The following is a 19,626-nucleotide window of genomic DNA, read 5'->3' as shown; positions in this document are numbered from 1 at the left end:
TACGTCGGCGGCGTACGCCCGCGCACGATGCATCCGCGGGAGCATTCGTGCGGCTACCGCCGGTGGATCGTCGACGTGATCTACGACGGGCGCGGCAAGATGTACCTCAACATCGGCCGGGAGAAGTTCGCGCGCCACCACATCCTCCAAGCCGGCTTCATCCTCGTGTTCTCCTACTTCGGCAACAGGGACATGAGCATCAAGGTCTTCGACGAGAGTCGCTGCCGCCGGGACTACCACGTCGACAGGGACTCCCACGACGACAGCACCGACTCGGAGGACGACTGAGTGTTGCTTCTTCGCAGCGAATACGTGCACGGAGGCTTCGCCTGTTCGCCTCATCGGTAGAACCAACAAGGGCACCATCCTCCCGCTGGATTTTCCAGCTTTAGGTGACCGGGTGTGCCCCGTAGTGTTGTTTCTTAGCAGCGAACACAGGAAACCGCCGATGCACGGCCTAGTTAGGTTTAGTTTATTTGCAATATTTTATATTTGTGTCCACCATGGTTCAAACTATGTATTAGTTTGTGGAAAACCATGTTCCAAACTATGTCTTCGTGTAAACCACGTTCCCAATTATGTATTAGTTTGTGGAAATTGAAATAAAAATGCCAAGAAAAATTATTTTAAATGTTTGGGGGCGACGTTTGGGGGACGCGGCTGGGGAGCGACGTCCCCCAAACGCGGCACGAACAAAACACGTCCTCCAAACGCTCGATCCGGCGCGGTTTGGGGGACGGTTTGGGGGACGCGGCTGGAGATGCTCTTAGGTTGCTTTGTTGGTGACGGTACTCATGGAGTCATGGTACTAGTACGACGCTTTGCGCTTTAATTTACCACGTACTGCTACTTGCATCCTTGCCGAGTACTCTAAGGGTGTGTTCGGTTGTGGAATACACTGGAACGGAATGGAACCGTTCCATTCCTAGGAGGCATTCTCGTGTTCGGTTGTCAACTGGGACGGAACCGGGGCGTTCCTCGGAAGGGAATATTCGCTCCATATCCGGAACGCACTCGTCCGGCCAAAACGGCCGGACCGAGTGGAACGGGCGCTAATCTCTTTCTCTCCCTCACGCTAATCTCTCTCTCTCCCTCCACCTCCTCTCTCTCCCTCCGAGCTCCCCGCGGCCCTGCGCAGCCCTCCTCTGCGCTCCTCCGCGCTCCCTCTCCAGCCAGCCCGGGGCGCGGCGCGGCGACCGGAGCAGCGCCAGCGGCCAGCCATCCCGAGGTGCGGCGGCCCACGGCGTGGCGGCCCGAGGCGGACGGAGCGGCGGCCCGAGGCGGACGGAGCCAGCCCGAGACGCCGGCCCGAGGCGGTTCCTCGCGGGCGCGGCGGCGGCGGTTCCCGCAGGTCGCGGCGGCGGCCGCTTCCGACGCGCGGCGGCGATTCCCGCGAGCGGCGGCGGCGGTTCCTCGTGGGCGCGGCGGCGACGATTCCTGCGAGCGGCTGCGGAGGTTCCCGCGGGGCGCGGCGGCGGCGATTCCAGCGGGCGGCGGCGACGATTCCAGCGGGCAACGGCGGTGGTTTCTGCGAACTATTGCTCACGGCGGGCGGGCAAATCTCGGCCTGGTGCTGGACAAAACTAGTTTAGCACAAAGTAAATTCAGTTTAGGCTCAAAATTAAGCTTAGATGGAGACATTCCATTCTACCTATTTTCCTCCCAACCGAACACACGAATGGAGTGGAATGGAACCGTTCCGTTCCATGGAATGGAACCATTCCATTCCATTCTATCTCATCCTACAACCAAACACACCCTAAGCTATACCGTCGGTGGACACCCGTACGTACGCTATTTGAATTCTTTCAGAATACTCTAGCTATACCCACTAGGGTTTGAGCATCTCTAGTTGTCGGAGCTCTAAGAGCAAGTACAATAACTTATACTAGTTAGCTGGATATAGGAGATAAAATATTGTAAGTTTGTTTAGTTGGAGGAAAGAGATTAGGAGAAAGAAGAGAAGTGGGCTCTTATCTAATAGTCAGCTCTAACATGTGCTCATATGCACTATGTGAGACTAAAAGGTGAGCCATGTACTGTAAAAGTACTACAATTTTATAGCTTACTATTGTACATGCTAGCTATAAAATGACTATAGATGATTGGCAAATTGTTATAGCCGGCTGCCGGCTGCACTATTGTTCTTGCTCTAAATCGTGCGCAGACACACTCAAATCTGGGCACGAAATAGAGCGCGTCGGACGATGTCTCTTGTATGGGAGGTGCTGCTCCCCAATGACAACGCCAACCGCGGCTAGAGCGCAACACGAGAGCGAGCGCATTGAGGAAGATGCGAGGCGGACTGCTGGTTGAAGGTCGCGGCAGCCTTGCGGGAAACGCCTGGGATGGTGGCCTTGGTCCGGATGATGCAAGCGAGCGCCTCCTCCTCCGTCGACGCGCTGCTCGGCCTAGGGAGTGGACAGTGTCGTCGTGGTGAACAGACAGATGCCATGGGATGGCTTAAGTTGGGGCCGCGTTGGACGCTAGAGGATTCGGGGGAGGGTTTTGGATCGGGTAGGATGAACTTCCGGGTGCTTTCCTCAAGAACTTGGCCAAAGCCGGAGGTAGAAGAAGAGAGACACAAGGATGAACTCCGTTCAGATCTTCTCTATTGCATTAACATGGTTACAAGTGGTTTTCGTACATGAAGATAACGTATATTCTCGTCGTGCCCGTGAAGGAGCATGCCCCCTCTCCTTATATAGGGGAGAGGGTGGCTTACAGGGGAAGGAACCCTAATAAACCCTAATGGCATCTTTGAACAGACAAACTACTTTACAAAGCTACTTTATAAAGCTACTTTAATCATAGGTGACGCCGGTGTCTTCTTTAAACAGGGAGGCTGATGTCCTCCGGCTTCTTTGGGCGTCACCTTCGTCTTTTGCGTCACGGCTTCGTTTAAAGCCACTTTGCTTAGCTCATCTTTGTCTTCTAGCTCCTGAAAGAATCTTTGACCAGCCTGCTCATACCGGTGATCCGGTATCTTCTTAGCTCCTTCCGGCATGCCTCTCTCTGGGCATACCGGTATTGGTTTCCTTAGCCAAAAGCCTAAGTCCGGAATGAATATCAAACCGGTATCTTGATGGCTCAAACCATCCGGTTTGGCATGCCTTTGGCATACCAGGGGTCATCCCCCCAACATTAGTCCCCGAAGCTGGTATAGTCCGGTGGATTTCATCCGACGGACCATGCCAGTTTCCTATCTCACAAGGTACCGGTTTGATCTTTCCAGCACTTGTTCGAAGATGCCGGCCTCTTTGCCTTAGCCTTTTTCTGTTATCTTCCGGATTTTTTCGGTATCACATGTCATATTCACATTTTTTTCCTTTGCATAGTGTCCCCGGTATCTTTTCCTCCGGCATCTTTGTCATTAAACTCTCCTCGGCGAGGTCGAGGATTTCTCGGGTACGGTGCCTGTCAGAGACATGCGCACTGTTTCTGCCGTGTCAGTGTCAGTGGTCACTTCCCTTCGACTCCCGCGCCAACATTAAATGTGTCGCTCTGGATCCCACTGACCATTCCGGATCCGTGCGGCGACCGTGTGGCTCCTTCATTTTTACGCGTGTATCTGTGTGACACGTGGCGGCCCACGAAGCGAACCGCCGCGGCCCGGCGGTTTCCGGCCCGTTTCCTTCTCTCTCTATTTTAGGGCGGAGTGGTTCCTCCTCTTCCCCTTCTTCGCATTCACCCCCATTCTCAGAGCACTTCGAGCCCTTCGCCGTCCGTTTCCTCGTCGCCGCTGGTCGCCGCCAGAGCTTCGCTCCCGACGACCCTGCGCCGTTCACCCAGTCGCGGTGAAGCTTTCCACCGCGCTAGGTTCCTGTGGTGCCTCTTTGTCGCGGCTGTCTCAAGCTTTCTTCGCCGGACCTCGCCATTCTCCGTCGTCAGCCCTCGTCGATGGCCAGGAGCTCGCCTCGCCGCCGGTGACCTTCTTCATCAACCTCTCCGCCGCTTCAGGTTAGGCCCGATGCACTTTTGCCTCTCTCTCCTTCGCTTTCCAGATCTTGGGTCAGTGGGGTATTTACTTCTCCTTTTCTTTCGTTTTTTTTTTCTCTTACTCGTAGATCTTCGTTCAAGAGTAGATCTTGGGAAAGCTGTTTTCCAAGAATACCGGTGTCTATTTGATCCTTATGTCTAGCGAACAATATCTTTCCGAACCTTCCTCCAATAGCCGCGAGAGTCAAGCTTCCGGCGAGCCCCGGATGGAAGTTGATATCGGTACAAGTCAAGATGCCGGCAGCTCTAGCAAGGCCTCCGAAATCGATCTTTCCGGCGTCACTCGCGGGGCCTGGAAAGGTTCGGAGGTAACCGAGCATGAGATCGACTGGCTTTACCGGTCCAGAAGGATACCGGAAGGAGTATCTTGCCGGCGTCCCGGCGACGAGATCGAACCGGATCCTGAAGACGATGAGTTCGTCGTTTTCCTTGCGCATTTCGAGCGCGGCTTCGGCCTTCCCGCCTCTGATTTCTTTCGCCAATTTCTCGACTTCTACAAACTCCAACCTCACCATCTTCCTGGCAATGCCATCTTCTACCTTTCTTGTTACGCTACCTTTATGGAGGCCTACATGGGTCTCCGCCCCACTCGCGAGACTTTCGCTCGCTTTTATTCCCTCCGGATCAACTCCGTTCAGGGCAAGAACATCCCCAAGCCTAAACCTCTCGTTCAATGCGGGTCCTGTATCATCGGCTTCCGCCAAGGGGGGCCCTTCTTTAAGTTTACCGGTCTTGACTCATGCCGGGCATGGGAAAGGACCTTCTTCTACGTGAAGAACACCGGCCGCGCAGATCTCATCAACCTGCCGGCTTTTAATCCGGCAGTGCCCACGAGGACCAACTGGACCTACAACCCCAAGGGCACTCACAATGAGACCAACCGGATTATACGCTTCATGAAGCAACTCATGAAGGACACTGCCTTCTGTCCGGATGATATTGTCCGGACTTTTATCTCGCGCCGGGTTCTTCCCCTCCAGCGTCGGGCTCACAAGATGAGCGAGATGTATGGCCCCGGCGATCCTACCAAGATCACCGGCCTTCCTCTTAGCAAAGAGGACGTTGTCCTCAAGGCCAAGCACATCTGCCAGACCTCCATGACGCCGGATTGGGAATGGGGCCTTTTGCCTCTTAGCACCCTCAACCCTCCATCTGAAGAAGTAAGAGATTAGGCGATCCGGGTTGTTTTCCGGTATCTTTTCAATACATTATTAACTGTCTTGTTCTTTCTTTGTAGGCTAAGCTGCGCTTCCCCTGCATCGACGCGGACAGGCGAGGCATTTGCCGGTTTCGGGCGTTGGACAAGGCTGACCCGGATCCTTACATCCACTGGGCTGACCTCAAGATGGGCCGGATTCCCATTTCTCGCCCCGGTAACTTTTCCAAGAAAGACTCCAGCTCGGATGATGATGTTGTGGTACTTGAGGTATTTTGCCTTTTCGTTTCCTTACCGGTTATCTTTTTGTAGAAGCTTCCTCAGCCAGCACCGACCCGCAGGTCCACGAGCATGCGGTTTCGCTGCAGGCCGAGGTTGGCCACGAGTTCCTGGAGAAACTCACCTCCCAGGACAAGAAGAGGAAGGATCCGGAGCCTGGCGCTGGCCCGAGCGCAGCTCCCCCCGCCAAGCGCCCCAAGAAGCCCTCCAAAAGGTACTACGCGAGGTGGGAGATGCCCACGTCTGACGGGTAAGAGTCCTTTTTTCCTTTGTTGTTTTGTTGTTTCAACTCTCCCTTCCGGATTCTTTTTCCAATCTTCTTTTTTCTATCTTTTTCAGCCCAGCGCTCAAGGTTTCAAAGAGCGTTTCCGGAATGCCTCCGGAAAGCTCTGAAGATCCCGCGAGGTCTTCACCTCCTCCTCATCAAAGTCCGGTACCATCTGGTGCCGGCAACTCTTCTGCCTCCCCTCTGGGAGGCGCACCAAGTGCGGGGCGCGCGGCCCCTAATTCTCCAGATCACCGCGCGGAGGAGGACTGATGTCTACGGGTGCTTCTATTCTTGTAGACAGTGTTGGGCCTCCAAGAGCAGAGGTTTGTAGAACAGCAGCAAGTTTCCCTTAAGTGGATTACCCAAGGTTTATCGAACTCAGGGAGGAAGAGGTCAAAGATATCCCTCTCATGCAACCCTGCAACCACAAAGCAAGAAGTCCCTTGTGTCCCCAACACACCTAATAGGTGTACTAGTTCGGCGAAGAGATAGTGAAATACAAGTGGTATGAATGAATATGAGCAGTAGTACGGCGCCGAGAAAATAGCTTATCGGCGTGCGGTTGATGGTAGTAATATTGCGGGAAGTAAACAAGCAGTAGTAACGCAGCAGTAGTAACTCAGTAAACCAGTAAACAAGCAGCGATAGCAGTATTTAGGAACAAGGCCTAGGGATTAGACTTTCACTAGTGGACACTCTCAACTTTGATCACATAACAGAATAGATAAATGCATACTCTACACTCTCTTGTTCGATGATGAACACATTGCGTAGGATTACACGAACCCTCAATGCCGGAGTTAACAAGCTCCACAATTCAATGTTCATATTTAAGTAACCTTAGAGTGCATGAAAGATCGAAACGACTAAACCAAGTACTAACATAGCATGCACACTCGTCACCTTCATGCTTATGTAGGAGGAATAATACACATCAATACTATCATAGCAATAGTTAACTTCGCAATCTACAAGAGATCATGATCATAGCATAAACCAAGTACTAACACGAGTGCACACACTGTCACCATTACACCGTGCAGGAGGAATAAAACTACTTTAATAACATTGCTAGAGTAGCACATAGATAAATTGTGATACAAAACACATTGCAATCATAAAGAGATATAAATAAGCACTTCACTATGCCATTCATAACGAGTGAATAAGTATTCGTGAAATACAGCCTAAGAGACCCACACGGTGCACACACTGTCACCTTTACACACGTGGGACAAGGAGTCTCCGGAGATCACATAAGGAAAACTCACTTGACTAGCATAATGACATCTAGATTACAAGCATCATCATATGAATCTCAATCATGTAAGGCAGCTCATGAGATTATTGTATTGAACTACATAGGAGAGAGATGAACCACATAGCTACCGGTACAGCCCCGAGCCTCGATGGAGAACTACTCCCTCCTCATGGGAGCAGCAGCGGTGATGAAGATGGCGGTGGAGATGGCAGCGGTGTCGATGGAGAAGCCTTCCGGGGCACTTCCCCGTCCCGGCGGCGTGCCGGAACGAGACTCTCGTCCCCCAGATCTTGGCTTCGCGATGGCGGCGGCTCTGGAAGGTTTCTCGTACCGTGGCTTTTTCGTATCGAAGTTTTAGGTCTGGGACCTTTATATAGGCGAAGAGGCGGCGTCAGAAGGTCGAAGGGGCGACGACACCATAGGGCCGCGCGGCCAGGGGGTGGGCCGCGCCGGCCTATCATCTGGGGCCTGTGTGGCCCCCCTCTGGCGGCTCTCGGGTGTTCTGGATGCTTCCGGGCAAAATAGGAACCTGGGCGTTGATTTCGTCCAATTCCGAGAATATTTCCTTACTAGGATTTCTGAAACCAAAAACAGCAGAAAACAGGAACTGGCACTTCGGCATCTTGTCAATATGTTAGTTCCAGAAAATGCACGAATATGACATAAAGTGCGCATAAAACATGTAGATATCATCAATAATGTGGCATGGAACATAAGAAATTATCGATACGTCGGAGACGTATCAGCATCCCCAAGCTTAGTTCTGCTCGTCCCGAGCAGAGTAAAACGATAACAAAGATAATTTCTGAAGTGACATGCCGTCATAAACTTGATCATATTGTAAACATATGTAATGAATGCAGCGATCAAAACAATGGTAATGACATGAGTAAACAAATGAATCAAGCAAAGACTTTTCATGAATAGTACTTCAAGACAAGCATCAATAAGTCTTGCATAAGAGTTAACTCATAAAGCAATAAATCAAAGTAAAGGTATTGAAGCAACACAAAGGAAGATTAAGTTTCAGCGGTTGCTTTCAACTTATAACATGTATATCTCATGGATATTGTCAACATAGAGTAATATAACAAGTGCAATATGCAAATATGTAGGAATCAATGCACAGTTCACACAAGTGTTTGCTTCTTGAGGTGGAGAGAGATAGGTGAACTGACTCAACAATAAAAGTAAAAGAAAGGTCCTTCAAAGAGGAAAGCATCGATTGCTATATTTGTGTTAGAGCTTTGGTTTTGAAAACATAAAGAGAGAATAAAAGTAAAGTTTTGAGAGGTGTTTGTTGTTGTCAACGAATGGTAGTGGGCACTCTAACCCCCTTGCCAGACAAACCTTCAAAGTGCGGCTCCCATTTTATTTTATTTTTGGGTGGCACTCCTTCCAACCTTTCTTTCACAAACCATGGCTAACCGAATCCTCGGGTGCCTCGCCAACAATCTCATACCATGAAGGAGTGCCTTTTTATTTTAGTTTTATTATGATGACACTCCTCCCCACCTTTGCTTTCTCAAGCCATGGCTAACCGAATCCTTCGGGTGCCGTCCAACAATCACATACCATGGAGGAGTGTCTATTTTTGTTAATTAATTTGGGATCGGGAATCCCATTGCCAGCTCTTTTTGCAAAATTATTGGATAAGCGGATGAAGCCACTAGTCCATTGGTGAAAGTTGCCCAACAAGTTTGAAAGATAAACACCACATACTTCCTCATGAGCTATAAAACATTGACACAAATCAGAGGTGATAAATTTTGAATTGTTTAAAGGTAGCACTCAAGCAATTTACTTTGGAATGGCGGAGAAATACCATGTAGTAGGTAGGTATGGTGGACACGAATGGCATGAATATTGGCTCAAGTATTTGGATGCATGAGAAATATTCCCTCTCGATACAAGGTTTAGGCTAGCAAGGCTATTTGAAACAAACACAAGGATGAACCGGTGCAGCAAAACCCACATAAAAGACATATTGAAAACATTATAAGACTCTACACCGTCTTCCTTGTTGTTCAAAACTCAATACTAGAAATTATCTAGACCTTAGAGAGACCAATTATGCAAACCAAATTTTAGCATGCTCTATGTATTTCTTCACTAATAGGTGCAAAGTATATGATGCAAGAGCTTAAACATGAGCACAACAATTGCCAAGTATCACATTATCCAATACATTTTAGAATTACTACATGTAGCATTTTCCAATTCCAACCATATAACAATTTAACGAAGAGGAAACTTCGCCATGAATATTATGAGCTAAGAACACATGTGTTCATACGAACCAGCGGAGCGTGTCTCTCTCCCACACAAGGATGAACTTATTCGGAGAACTAAGATAACAAAACAAAAACAAAAATAAAAGCACACACGGACGCTCCAAGTAAAGTACATAAGATGTGACCGAATAAAAATATAGTTTCAAGAGAAGGAACCCGATACTTTGTCGATGAAGAAGGGATGCCTTGGGCATCCCCAAGCTTAGATGCTTGAGTCTTCTTGAAATATGCAGGGATGAACCACGGGGGCATCCCCAAGCTTAGAGCTTTCACTCCTCTTGATAATAGTATATCATACTCCTCTCTTGACCCTTGAAAACTTCCTTCACACCAAACTTCAAGCAAACTCATTAGAGGGTTAGTGCATAATCAAAAATTCACATGTTCAGAGGTGACACAATCATTCTTAACACTTCTGGACATTGCACAAAACTTCTGAAAGTTAATGGAACAAAGAAACTCATTCAACTTAACAAAAGCGGCAATGCGAAATAAAAGGCAGAATCTGTCAAAAACGGAACAGTCCGTAAAGACGAATTTTAAAATGGCACCAGACTTGCTCAAACGGAAAAACTCAAAACTAATGAAAGTTGCGTACATATCTCGAGGATCACGCTCGTAAATTGGCAGATTTTTTCGAATTTTCTACGGAGACTTGTGCCCAGATTCGTGACAGACAGCAATGCTGTTTCTGCGCAGCGATCCCAAATATAACATCAACTTTAACATAGAAACTTTACTTGGCACAAAAACATGATAAGGAGAGGTTGCTACAGTAGTAAACAACTTCCAAGACACAAATATAAAACAAAGTACTGTAGTAAAAAACACATGGGTCATCTCCCAAGAAGTTCTTTCTTTATAGCCATTAAGATGGGCTCGGCAGTTTTAATGATGCACTCGCAAGAAATAGAAGTTGAAGCAAAAGAGAGCATCAAGAGGCAAATTCAAAACACATTTAAGTCTAACATGCTTCCTATGCATAGGAATCTTGTAAATAAACAAGTTCATGAAGAGCAAAGTAACAAGCATAGGAAGATAAAACAAGTGTAGCTTCAAAAATTTCAGAACATAGAGAGGTGTTTTAGTAACATGAAAATTTTTACAACCATATTTTCCTCTCTCATAATAACTTTGAGTAGCAACATGAGCAAACTCAACAATATAACTATCACATAAAGCATTCTTATTCACATGCATAAAAGTATCATTACTCTCCACATAAGCATAATCAATTTTATTAGTTGTAGTGGGAGCAAATTCAACAAAGTAGCTATCATTATTATTCTCATCATCAAATATAAGAGGCAAAGTATCATCAAAGTAAATTTTCTCCTCAATGCTTGGGGGACTAAAAATATCATGCTCATCAAAGCCAGCTTCCCCAAGCTTAGAATCTTCCATAGCATTAGCAACAATAGTGTTCAAAGCATTCATATTAATATGTTCCATGAGTTTTTAATTTTCGCATCAAACCATCCATGTCTTAAATCGGGAAATAGAATAAAAAGGTCATTGTTGTCCATTATGCTTAACTAGTGTAAACAAGAAACCAAATGTCGCAATTGCGAGTCTAAAGGAAATAGCTTCGAGCACACACACAATGGCGCCGGAAAAGTATCGTTACCCGGAACCGGAGTATGAGTGCCTTTTACCTTTCCTCCCCGGCAACGGCGCCGGAAAAGTGCTTGATGTCTACGGGTGCTTCTATTCTTGTAGACGGTGTTGGGCCTCCAAGAGCGAGAGGTTTGTAGAACAGCGAGCAAGTTTCCCTTAAGTGGATTACCCAAGGTTTATCGAACTCGGGGAGGAAGAGGTCAAAGATATCCCTCTCATGCAACCACTGCAACCACAAAGCAAGAAGTCCCTTGTGTCCCCAACACACCTAATAGGTGTACTAGTTCGGCGAAGAGATAGTGAAATACAAGTGGTATGAATGAATATGAGCAGTAGTACGGCGCCAGAAAATAGCTTACTGGCGTGCAGTTGATGGTAGTAATATTGCGGGAAGTAAACAAGCAGTAGTAACGCAGCAGTAGTAACTAGTAAAACAGTAAACAAGCAGCGATAACAGTATTTAGGAACAAGGCCTAGGGATTAGACTTTCACTAGCGGACTCTCTCAACTTTGATCACATAACAGAATAGATAAATGCATACTCTACACTCTCTTGTTGGATGATGAACACATTGCGTAGGATTACACGAACCCTCAATGCCGGAGTTAACAAGCTCCACAATTCAATGTTCATATTTAAGTAACCTTAGAGTGCATGAAAGATCGAAACGACTAAACCAAGTACTAACATAGCATGCACACTGTCACCTTCATGCTTATGTAGGAGGAATAATACACATCAATACTATCATAGCAATAGTTAACTTCGCAATCTACAAGAGATCATGATCATAGCATAAACCAAGTACTAACACGAGTGCACACACTTGTCACCATTACACCGTGCGGGAGGAATAAAACTACTTTAATAACATTGCTAGAGTAGCACATAGATAAATTGTGATACAAAACACATTGCAATCATAAAGAGATATAAATAAGCACTTCACTATGCCATTCATAACGGTGAATAAGTATTACGTGAAATATAGCCTAAGAGACCCACACGGTGCACACACTTTGTCACCTTTACACACGTGGGACAAGGAGTCTCCGGAGATCACATAAGTAAAACTCACTTGACTAGCATAATGACATCTAGATTACAAGCATCATCATATGAATCTCAATCATGTAAGGCAGCTCATGAGATTATTGTATTGAACTACATAGGAGAGAGATGAACCACATAGCTACCGGTACGGCCCCGAGCCTCGATGGAGAACTACTCCCTCCTCATGGGAGCAGCAGCGGTGATGAAGATGGCGGTGGAGATGGCAGCGGTGTCGATGGAGAAGCCTTCGGGGGCACTTCCCCGTCCCGGCGGCGTGCCGGAACGGAGACTCCTGTCCCCCGGATCTTGGCTTCGCGATGGCGGCGGCTCACGGAAGGTTTCTCGTACCGTGGCTTTTTCGTATCAAAGTTTTAGGTCTGGGACCTTTATATAGGCGAAGAGGCGGCGTCAGAAGGTCGAAGGGGCGACGACACCATAGGGCCGCGCGGCCAGGGGGTGGGCCGCGCCGGCCTGTCATGCAGGGCCTGTGTGGCCCCCCTCCGGCGGCTCTCGGTGTTACCGGATGCTTCGGGCAAAATAGGAACACAGGCGTTGAATTCGTCCAATTCGAGAATATTTCCTTACTAGGATTTCGAAACCAAAAACAGCGAAAACGAGAAGCGGCACTTCGGCATCTTGTTAATATGTTAGTTCCAGAAAATGCACGAATATGACATAAAGTGCGCATAAAACATGTAGATATCATCAATAATGTGGCATGGAACATAAGAAATTATCGATACGTCGGAGACGTATCAAGGACCTTGTCTCCCCTCCAGAGAATCACGACACCGGCGCCAGCAACACCGGCGCCGAACCCGAAGATACCGGGCCGGTCGGAACTTTGGTTCCTACCGCGCCCAAGAAAAAGAAGAAGGTCCCTGCTTCCTCCTCCTCAAAGTCCTTGCCGGAAACTTCCGCGCCGGCAAAGACTATCACTGCACCGGGCGCGCCCAAAGCTGCCTCCATGCCTCCTCCGGCAGGTTCAGCCGGAGGCTCTGGCACCGCCAAGCCCCCAACACCGCCGCCAAGCCAAGAGCCCATTGTGGCCAAAAACAAACCGGCGCCACCGCCAGAGGGCGCCAAGCTCCGCGTGATGGACCCTTTCAAGGGGAAGGCAACGGCTTCTGGCCCGCAGCCCCTGGTGCTGCACACTGGCCCCGCCGCTGTCGTGGCCGGAGAGAAAGCTACCGGCTTGCTAGGCCGGATCACAGAGCTTAAACGCGAGGGCCGCGAGCTGGGACACTTCCTTGATTACGCTGAGAAGTGGAATCAGGCGGACGTGTCCACGGCCACGCGCGGTGTGGGGAGGGACCGGCTTCCCATCGTCGATCCGGCCGGCCCCAAGAGCACTGAAGAACACTTCATGCGGCTCAAGCGCGCGGTGAGGGAGTTTGACAATGCATGGCACGATGCCACCAGCAACGTGGTGGTAAGTTTCACCAAACTTTAACTTCTTTCTTACAAACATGCAGGTTCTTACTCTTTTAAGATTGTGTATATCCTCCCAGTCCCTGAGTTTTGGGTTGAGAGCGCAGCTCTTAGCGCAAAACTTTCTTGAAGATACCGCAAACTCCCAGTCCCCGAGTTTTGGGTTGAGAGCGCAGCTCTTAGCGCAAAACTTTATAAAGATACCGCAAACTCCCAGTCCCCGAGTTTTGGGTTGAGAGCGCAGCTCTTAGCGCAAAACTTTTTTTAAAGATACCGCAAACTCTCAGTCCCCGAGTTTTGGGTTGAGAGCGCAGCTTTTAGCGCAAAACTTCTTAAAGATACCGAAAACCGGCATCTTCACACTTAACTTTTTATTTGAACAGAGCACGGCGGACGCCCGGAAACAGCTCTTCGAGGAGCTTCTCTGGGAGCACCGGGATCTGGCGGAGGCCCACAGCCACTGCCAAGGTTCGTTTTCCTTACTTGTCCGGCTTCTTTTGTTCGGACAAACTTTCCTTCTCAACACTTGTGAATTTTTTCATAACAGCCATTCCGGAAGCCTCCATTGAGGCCCTCAAGACCCAGCTCAGCGACCTCCACGGTACTGTCACTTTTCCGGTTGCTTTTGCCTTTGTGTGCCTCATCTGTTTCATTTTTCGTTAACATTTTCCCTTTCCGGGTTCCAGCCGAAAAGGAGCAGCTGATCCGGAAGCACCAGGAGGCCTTGGATGCCCAAAAAGAGATCTCCAGGCAGCTCAAGGAGCAAGCCATCCAGGCCGGTCTCCGGCATGATGAGGAGATGAAGGAAGCCAAGGCAGCTGCTGAGGCTAAACTTGCTGAGGTGCTGGAGGAGTCCGCCAACGCCAACGCGGTGCTGCTGGCAGAGCTGGAGGAGGAGCGGAAGGCGCGAAAAGCGGTGGAGCACCAGATGGAGCTCATGACCACTGATCATAAGGAATATGATCGGCTGGTCATGCAAATTGACGCGCTGGCCCTCAGTAAGCTTCTGCCTTTGTCCTTTCTTTTTTGCTTACAAGCTCTTCTTTTCTTCTTGGGATCGTGTTCGTGTTCTTTTTCCTTCCGGCAGATTGTTTTCCGGTAACTTATCCTTGCGTTTTTTCCTTGTGCCTGCAGAGCACTTCCCGGACTCCCAGACGCACGCCGTGAAAAAGGTGATGGAGGACCGGGTGGCGCGAGAGTTCCCTAACATGGACGCGCACTGGGACGGGTACGACTACTTGGTCGCACTCTCCGCCCGAGTGCAACATATGCGCTCCGTGGACCGGAGTCTTGCCGACCTTCCGGACGTCGCTATCCAGAGTGTTATGGCCTGGGGAGCCCATACCAGCCAACGTCTCGCTCACCGCCGACCGGCTGAAGGATGCAGGGCGCCGGATCCGCGAGTGGCAATGCTCAGCGGCCCGTGCCGGAGCGGACCATGCCTTGCGCATCGCCTGCTCCTGGTATGAGGACCTTGACCTGGATTCCTTCCACAGCCTCCGCCGCGACGCTCCAACGGACACGGATCCGGTTCTCACCGCAAAGCGGAAGGACCGGGCCTACCAGATCGCGGAGTCTGCGCCGATCCGCACCTTCATCCCTCCTCCTCCTGGAGTCCAAGATTGGCTCAGCGACGAGGAAGAAGAGGAGGAAGAAGATGAGGATGCCGAGGACGCGCCCCCGGAAACTCCAGAGGCCGGTGCTGCTCCCCCTGAAGCCCCCGTTGCTTGAACATTACTCGTTATGCCTGTTAACTTAAAACAATGCCGTCAAATTCTACCCCGGTATGCCGGGGTTTATGATGTAACATAAAACTTAGTCGTTCTTTTGTGGTACAACTTCTATGCCGGTGTCTCTTTAACCGGTATGTTATTAAGTTAAGTTTGCTTATGAGTTTATCATATTGCCTTTGTTGTTTGCCTTTTTCTTGCACTGTGAAGATTCCGGAATCGTTTCCGCATCCAATTCGATGCACACTTGGTTCTTTCCCTTTGCCTCTGCCTACCTCTTTTGGGCGTTTTGGCGTATGAGTTACAAAGTTCTTTTGCCAAGCGAACATTTTCTTGAACTTAGGAATAACTCGAAATTTTTCACAAAAAACCAGTTAAACCGGGGTTAGTTAAGCTTTTCCGGATTGTCCGTTCCCACTTCCTCTTTTCGCAGTTCACGTGCTTAATTCCTACCGGTCTATCTTGCTTGACATGAAGCCGGTTTTGCGGACAGCAGCAGAGTCGAAGACTCCGGTAGGTTTAGCACGCTACTAAATCGGAAAGAAAAAATGTTCAGCAAGCAACCGGTAACAGAAAAAATAAACATATTACATGCAAGTTTGATAGAGGCAGTCCCCGAGAAACATTCGAGGTGCCGGAGTCTTTTATTCATAGCATAAGGTACAAAAAGGAACTTCTTACAGTACAACTTCATGAGTAGAAAGGGCGCAACAATGCTATGTTCCATGGACGCTTGGTCTCATCTCCGGATTTGTCTGCCTTTCCTTTTTTCGATTCCTGTGCATCAATTAGGTAGTAGGCATCATTGTGCAGTGCTTTGCTTACAATGAATGGCCCTTCCCAAGGAGGTGAAAGTTTATGCCGTCCTTCAGTGCGTTGCACTAGGCGCAGCACCAAATCTCCTTCCCGAAAAACTCTTGGGTTAACCTTCCGGCTGTGGTAGCGTCTGAGGTTTTGCTGGTAAATGGCTGTTCTTGCCAAGGCCAGTTCTCTTGCTTCTTCTAGCAAGTCCACATCGTTTTCTCGGGCCTCCTTTACCTCTTGTTCGGTATAGAGTTGCACCCTTGGTGAATCATGGAGAATGTCGGTTGGTATTACCGCTTCTGCTCCGTAAACCATGAAGAATGGAGTGTATCCGGTTGACCGGTTTGGAGTCGTTCTTATGCTCCATAGCACTGATGGTAAGTCATCGAGCCAACATCCCGGTGACTTTTCAAGTGGTTCAATGAGCCTTGGTTTTATACCGGAAAGCACCAGCGCATTGGTTCTTTCTACTTGGCCATTGCCTTGTGGGTGTGCCACTGAGCACAGGTCCAACCAGATGTTGTTATCCTCACAGAATCGTTTCAATTCTCCTTGGGCAAAGTTTGAGCCGTTGTCAGTGATGATGCTATGTGGATATCCATACCGGAGGATGACATCTTTTAAGAACTTCACCGCTGTGTGGCCATCACACTTTGCGATAGGCTTCACTTCCAGCCACTTGGTGAACTTATCTACCATTACCAAGATATGGGTCATGTTTCCCCTTGCAGTTTTGAATGGGCCAACCATGTCAAGGCACAAAACAGCAAATGGCCATGTTAACGGTATAGTCTTCAATCCGGAAGTTGGGGTGTGATTTTGCTTGGCGTACCTCTGGCAACCATTGCATTTTCTTAACAGATCCTCAGCATTTTCCAGAGCTGTGGGCCAGTAGAACCCATACCGGAACACTTTTGCTACCAGCGCTCTTGATGAAGCGTGGTGCCCACACTCTCCTTGGTGAATCTCCTTGAGCATTCCTTTCCTTCTTCCGGTTCCACGCACCTTTGCAGGACTTCGGTAACACTTCTCTTGTACACCTCTCCATTGATAAAAGTGTATGCTTTGGCTCTCCTCTGGATCCTTCTCGACTCGTTTTCGTCAACCGGCAAGGTGCCGTTGATCAGGAATTCCTTAGTAGGTTTAACCCAAGATGGCGCTTCCCTAACCACAAATACCGGCACATCTATGTCCATGTTATCCACAAGCATTGCCTCTTCCGGTATGGGCGTCGCAGTCCCCGAGCTTATAGGAGCAGTCCCCGAACTTTCCGGTGCAGTCCCCGAGTGTGCCGGAACAGTCCCCGGGTTTCCTTCGTCAACCTCCATTGGCACCACATGCGACTCCGGTACAAAAATTGATTCCGACTCCGGACTTGGCTTGATTGACGGAACTCTTAGGTGTGCTAAGGCTATTCCGGGAGGAATTTCCTGCCTTGATGAGCCCAGCTTAGATAAAGCATCCGCGGCTTCATTTTCAGCGTGCGGCACATGATGAAACTCACAGCCTTCGAAGAAGCCGGCAATCTTTTGCACATGAAACCGGTATGAGGCCATGTTGGCATCTTTTGCATCCCAATCTCCGGAACACTGCTGCACCACAAGATCTGAATCACCATAGCAAATGATCCGGTGCGCACCGATTTCTTTTGCGACTTTAAGCCCATGTATTAGAGCCTCATACTCAGCGACATTGTTTGATGCCCTGAAGTGCACTTGCAAAACATACCGGAGGTGATCTCCCTTAGGTGAGGTAAGTACCACCCCGGCACCTAGGCCCTCTTTTAGTTTGGATCCATCAAAGTGCATTTTCCAGTATTCCAGCCTTTGTTCTGGTGGCTTATATTGCATTTCCGCCCAATCGACCAGGAAATCAGCCAAAGCTTGTGATTTTATGGCATCTCTTCTTTCATATACCGGCACGTATGGTGACAACTGAATTGCCCATTTTGCAATCCGGCCACTAGCATCCTTGTTGCCCATTATATCTGAGATAGGCGCTTCACTTACCACTTTCATGGGGTGTTCTTCAAAGTATTGCTTAAGCTTTGTGGCGGCCATGAACACGCCATAGGTCATCTTTTGGAAATGTGGGTAGTTTTGCTTTGAAGAGGAGAGCACCTCGCTCAAGTAGTATACCGGCCGCTGCACGGTTTTTCCTTCCTCTTCTCGTTCTACCACAACCACAACACTCACAACCCGGTTGGTTGCCGCTATGTACAACAACATGGGCTCTCTTTCCAAAGGCGAGGCCAAGATTGGGGCCGTTGCTAGCATGTTTTTTAGCTCTTTAAACGCCGCGTCTGCCTGAGGGGTCCAGACAAAGGTATCGGATTTTCTCATTAAGGCATAGAGCGGCAAAGCCTTTTCTCCCAGCCTGCTTATGAACCGGCTTAGCGATGCCAAGCTTCCGGTAAACTTTTGCACGTCCTTGAGTTCTCGCGGTACTGTCATTCTTTCTATTGCCCGGATTTTTACCGGATTCACTTCAATGCCCCGGCTTGATACAAGGAAACCAAGTAGCTTACCGGCAGGGACACCGAAAGTGCATTTCGCCGGATTAAGTTTCATCCGGAACCTTCTTAAGTTGTCGAATGTTTGCCGGATGTCATCGATTAAGGTGTCTTTTACTTTGGTTTTTATCACGATATCGTCCACATAGACTTGCACATTCTTTCCGATTTGATCAAACAAGTATTTTTGCATACAGCGCTGGTACGTTGCACCAGTGTTGCGCAAACCAAAAGGCATTGTGACATAGCAATAAGCCCCGTGCGGGGTAATGAACGCAGTTTTTATTTGATCTTCCTTTTTCAGGGGAATTTGGTGGAAACCGGAATACGCATCCAGAAAAGACAGCAACTCACACCCAGCAGTAGAATCAATCACCTGATCGATCCGGGACAGAGGGAAAGGATCTCTCGGGCAAGCTTTGTTGAGGTTGGTGTAGTCGATGCATGATACGTCTCCAACGTATCGATAATTTCTTATGTTCCATGCTATTTTATTGATGATACCTACATGTTTTATGCACATTATATGTCATATTTATGCATTTTCTGGAACTAACCTATTAACAAGATGCCGAAGAGCCGGTTGTTGTTTTACTGCTGTTTTTGGTTTCGAAATCCTAGTAAAGAAATATTCTCGGAATTGGACGAAACTTTCGCCCGGGGTCCTATTTTTGCACGAAGCTTCCGGAAGACCGAAGACCTAACGAAGTGGGGCCACGAGGTGGCCAGGGGGTGGCCGGCGCGGCCCGGGCCCTGGCCGCGCCGACCTATCCCCTCGGGCCCCTCGTGTGGCCCCTCGCGTTGACCCTCCGCCTACTTAAAGCTTCCGTCGCGAAACCCCCGATGCCGAGAGCCACGATACGGAAAACCTTACAGAGACGCCGCCGCCGCGGATCCCATCTCGGGGGATTCTGGAGATCGCCTCCGGCACCCTGCCGGTGAGGGGATTCATCTCCCGGAGGACTCTACACCGCCATGGTCGCCTCCGGAGTGATGAGTGAGTAGTTCACCCCTGGACCATGGGTCCATAGCGAGTAGCTAGATGGTCGTCTTCTCCTTGTTGTGCTTCATTGTTGGATCTTGTGAGCTGCCTAACATGATCAAGATCATCTATATGTAATTCTATATGTTGTGTTTGTCGGGATCCGATGGATAGAGAGTACTATGATTATGGTGATTATCAATCTATTGTTCATGTGTTGTTTATGATCTTGCATGCTC

Source organism: Lolium rigidum, chromosome 6 (genome assembly GCF_022539505.1).
Source record: "Lolium rigidum isolate FL_2022 chromosome 6, APGP_CSIRO_Lrig_0.1, whole genome shotgun sequence".
Taxonomy (NCBI): domain Eukaryota; kingdom Viridiplantae; phylum Streptophyta; class Magnoliopsida; order Poales; family Poaceae; genus Lolium; species Lolium rigidum.
Note: the sequence above shows the minus strand (reverse complement) of the source record.